The 5,032-nt window shown below is 41.2% G+C and overlaps 1 non-coding gene across 1 annotated transcript; it reads left to right on the plus strand.

Annotated features, from left to right (window-relative positions):
- The first annotated feature begins 4,246 nt into the window (after positions 1-4,246).
- LOC141640074 (small nucleolar RNA R71) lies at positions 4,247-4,353 on the plus strand. The gene has a single exon (XR_012542820.1). It is a non-coding gene; the product is annotated as a small nucleolar RNA R71 (small nucleolar RNA).
- Positions 4,354-5,032: the final 679 nt, after the last annotated feature.

Raw genomic sequence — 5,032 nt, forward strand, 5'->3', positions numbered from 1 at the left:
AAAAAGTTGGTCCGGTGGACACTAAGACGACAAATCTTTGCGGGTAAAGTGAATGATCGAGCCTCACTAGTAAGCCACCCATACTTGGTATCAAGGGGATTGTGAGCAACCCACTTAAACTTGTTAATCAAGATGGACATATCAATAAGATGGCCACCATCCTTAGCCTTGTACTTGCTATCCTTATTGAAATTAGGATCAAAGTGCTTGGCTAGGACCGTGACAAGGCCGCCATTAACAATAATGGTTTGACCCTTCTTCCCCCTATCTACATGGAGCCATCTATCAACCAATAGCCTCAAAGAATTGTAAGGCTTGGTGTGAATTCTTCCAATATTCAAAGTTGATTCAAGGAGAATAAAATCGAGTCCCATGAAATGATTGGTGTCTTTCCTAGCAATTATGGTATTTCCCACAACTTTGTGCCATATTCTTATGCCCGGATGATGGACCAAAAGAGCACGACAAGCATGAAAATCTTCAAATTTCTTCCCGGAGATTGCCTCCCAAAGAGGCTCGGGATCATACATCCCATATTGCTTATAAAATTTATGTTCATCGCTAAGACCCAAAATTTCACCCAATTCCGGAAAGGTAATGCGTCTACTAGTGTTAGCTAGACGAAACTCAATATTTTCCCTATTCTCAACTTTTGTCACTTTTAAAGAACTTAAGAATTCCAAGACAAGGGAGGGGTATGTTACTTCCTTCATTTCAAACAATTTCTTCAAACCCATGGCATTGAAAAAGACTCTTGTTTGTTCAAGAACACCCAACTTCTCTAAAGCATCTTGACATATGAATTTGGTGGATTGGATTTGTTTCATAGCAAACTTGACAAATGTATTTCTATGGGTATCGGAAATGAATGTTACCTCCGGAAAATGCAAGAGTTGATCGACACGGAGTAGAAGGTGATGCTTCCATAGGAATTTGTTGTTGTTGTTGCACTACCAAGTTTGGTGTTGATACCACCATTGCCAAAGCTTTCTTTGCTTGTAGAGCTTTTTGCCTTTGAGAGAGAGCCTTTGCTTTTGGTGCCTTTGTTGCCCTTGTTGCTCCCTTTGTTCTTGCCATTTGATGAACTAACCAAGTAAAGAGCCAAAAATCTTCAATTTGTAGAATGCCCAAATCGATTTGGAGGTGAAAGGCTTTGCCTTTATAAAAATAAAAATCGATTCAAAGGTTGAAGAATTTGTTCTTGGTTTTGATTGTTAATGAAGATGGAGTGATTGATTTGTTGTTTGAAAGATGGTTTGATTTGATTTTGGTGGATTTTGTTGAGGGTTTTTGTTTTTGAGATGGAGAGGATGAGGGTTTTGATGTTATGGGTAGTGTTTATGAATGAATGAATGAATGAATGAAGGTGGGGTGGGTATTTAAAGAACTCGGCAATTTGAGGACGCAGGGACAATCCGTGCGGATTGGGCGCAATCCGTGCGGATTCTACAGCTTCAAAATTTTCAAAATCCCGCCTAGAGACGGGCGGATTCTGGGGAATCCGCTCGGATTCTTCTGAGATGAGACGGGCGGATTTCGTACAGGACGGACGGATTTCAGTCCAGAGATTTTTCCTTGTTTTTCTTCAGCTTTGAGACGGGCGTCTTTTTCGAAAGACGGACGGATTCTGTGAGACGGGCGTCTTTCCAGAAATCCGCTCGGATTCTTTGACAGTCAAGAATTTTTGCAATTTCAACACAGCCTAAGACGGGCGTCTTCTCAGCAGGACGCTTGGATCTGTTGCAGACGGGCGGATTCTCAGGAATCCGCTCGGATTGGTCCTTGTGTACACGGATTCAGTTCCATCCGTGCACCAACGCATTCCCTTATCATTCTTTCTTTCTTTCTTTCAAATCTTGTGTTCTTCATTGTGGGGGCACTACTAAGGCAAGAATAGCCTAGGCAATTGCCATCCCCACACTAAGGTAAAGCACTACACATTATTTAAAATCATTAGTCCCTCCCTCACTTCTCTCTTTTCATGACAATTATTTTGATCAAAGTAAATAAAATCCAAAAATGACGAAAATGCAATACAAAAAATTGAAAAGTAAGTTAGGGAGTTAGAAATATTTACAAGTGGTGGTTTAGGGAGGACTCCACCAAACTCTCATTCTTGATGAGATGTCAAGGGGGCATGTTCAAGGTGTTGTTGATGTTGCTCAACACCTTGAAGAAGTAATCAAAAGCTTGTTCATTGTTATGGTAGAGGTCCTCAATAGACCGTGGCCCTTGTTGTTGATCATGATCGATGGCATGCCCAATGTAGGGATTAAAGATCCCTTCAAATTCGTCGTCCCAAAGACCACAAACTTCATTGAGTTGATCATTGAAAATCTCTTGCTTAGATGGAGACAACTCTCCCAATTTCTTCTCTTGGCCAATGAGGCCATCATCTTCTTCCTTGGTTGATTTTGATGAGCTTTGCAAGCTCTCCTTGTCACAATTCACTTGCTCTTTGAATGGAGCATCTTCAACTTTCTTCCTCCATTGGAGTTCCGATTTCTTCCTTTCATCTTTTCGGCTATAATGATCAATCATGAAACATGGCTCATGCAAACGAGGAGCTCTCATGGTCTTGTCAAGATTAAAAGTTATGCTTTCATCTCCCACTTCTAGAGTGAGCTCTCCATGTTTCACATCAATCACCGCACCCACGGTGTGTAGGAAAGGTCTTCCTAAGATGATTGGAATGTTGGAATCTTCCTCCATATCAACAATGACAAAGTCCACCGGGATGAAAAACTTCCCAATTCGCACGGGGACATCTTCCCATATCCCTAATGGTGTCTTCGTCGATCTATCGGCCATTTGAAGAGTGATATTGGTGCATTTAAGCTCTCCCATTCCCAACCTTTTACTCACCGAGTACGGCATGACACTCACACTAGCCCCTAGATCACATAAGGCTTTATTGATCGTTGTGTTGCCAATGGTACACGGTATTGAGAAGCTTCCCGGATCCTTTAACTTTGGAGGTGAACTCCCTTGAAGTATTGCACTACTCACCTTAGTGAAGGCGATAGTCTCAAGTTTCCGGATCGACTTCTTCTTTGTGAGGATATCTTTCATGTACTTTGCATAGGCCGGAACGTGATTGATTAATTCCGTGAAAGGAATTGAGACTTCTAAGTTCTTCACAATTTCTATGAACTTTCCAAGTTGATCATCAAATTTGGGCTTGGCTTGACGACTTGGAAAAGGAAGTCTAATCACAATGGGCTCCTTCTCTTTGGCTTTGTCTTCATTTTTCTTTGAACTTTCTTCCTTTGATGATTCCCCTTCTTTGGGACTTTGCACCACAACTTCATTCTCACTAACTCTCACAACTTCATCCTCAACTTGCTTCTTCGGTGCTTCATATCTTGTACCACTTCTCAAGTGAATGGCACTAACCGTTTCATGTCTAGGGGGATTACTTTGAGGTGGTAATTGCCCCTTTTGTCTTTGTGAGCTTGAAGATGCTAGTTGGGTCAATTGTGTTTCCAACATCTTGGTGTGAGCTAGAATGTTGTTGATGGTGGTGTCTTTTGCTTGGCTATCTTTTTGCATTTGGGTGAAAAATTCTTGTTGATTCTTTTGCATTTGGAGGACCGCTTTTTGGACATCAAAACCTTGGTCATTTTGGTGATTGTATGGATTTTGATTTTGGTAACCTTGGTTTTGATTGTAAAAGGGTCTTTGATTTTGATTTCTCATGGGTGGTGGAGTGTATGTTGTTTGAGGGTTTTGAACATTTTGGCTTTTGTATGAGAGATTTGGATGGAACTTGGTGTTTTCATTGTAAAAATTTGAATAAGGGGTACCACTTTTGTAAGCTTGGAAAGCATTAACTTGTTCGGTTGTTCCCCTACACTCACTTGAGTCATGACCCAAGGTTCCACAATTCTCACATATCCCGCTTGGGATTGATGAGGATGCCGTCATGGCATTGACATGATGCTTTGATGATTTTGAGGTTTCCTCAAGTCTAGCCATAGCTTGTTCAAACTTCAAGTTGATTGTGTCAATGTGAGCACTAAGTTGAGCACCCAATTGAGTAACGGTGTCCACTTCATACTTTCCTCCTCTAGTAGCCTTGCGAGGCCTACTATATTGTGAATTATGGACCGCCATTTCCTCAATCTTGTTCCATGTTTGGTTGTCATCAACTTCGGTGAACATTCCATTTGATCCCATATTGAGAATGTTCCTAGAATCTTCATATAAACCATTCCAAAATTGTTGCACTAAAAACCATTCGCTAAGTCCATGGTGAGGACATGAGCGACAAATACCTTTGAACCGCTCCCAAGCTTCATACAAAGATTCTTCATCCCTTTGCTTAAAACCCGTAATTTGAGCTCTTAGCATATTGGTCTTTTCCGGTGGGTAGAATTTTTGGTAGAAAGCTGGAGCTAGCTTCTTCCAAGAATCTATTCCAAGGGTGGCCTTATCAAGGCCCTTCAACCATTGCTTTGCGGTGCCGATTAACGAAAAAGGAAATAAGACCCATCTTATTTGGTCTTGAGTCACGCCCGTTTGAGAGATAGCTTCACAATAATCGCAAAAGGTTTCCATATGAGAATGAGGGTCCTCACTAGGCATTCCCCCGAATTGGCTCCTCTCAACTAGTTGAATGAAGGCGGACTTGGCAATAAAGTTTCCGGTAAGATGTTGTGGGGTAGGAGTACCATTTGGTAGATCCTCCTCGGTGGGTATAGAGTGTGACGAGAATTTAGGCATTGTAGGTGGATTTTGTGTGGTATTGTTTAATGGGTTCTCTTCTCCTTCTATTGCGAAAGGATTGACAAACTCACTAGTGGGTTGAACAACTTCACCAACACCTCCCAACTTCCTCCTAACAAGTCTCCTATTATTCGTCAAGGTTCTTTCGATTTCACGGTCAAAAGGTAACAAATCTCTTTGTAACCTTCTAGACATGCAAAATATCAAACAACTCGAAAACAATTAGAACAAACCTTGAGGAGTTTTACTTCCCCAAGGTGAAAAAGACACAACTAAAAACAATAAAAGAAATCTTAAATCAATT

This window comes from Silene latifolia, unplaced genomic scaffold (genome assembly GCF_048544455.1).
Source record: "Silene latifolia isolate original U9 population unplaced genomic scaffold, ASM4854445v1 scaffold_70, whole genome shotgun sequence".
NCBI lineage: Eukaryota > Viridiplantae > Streptophyta > Magnoliopsida > Caryophyllales > Caryophyllaceae > Silene > Silene latifolia.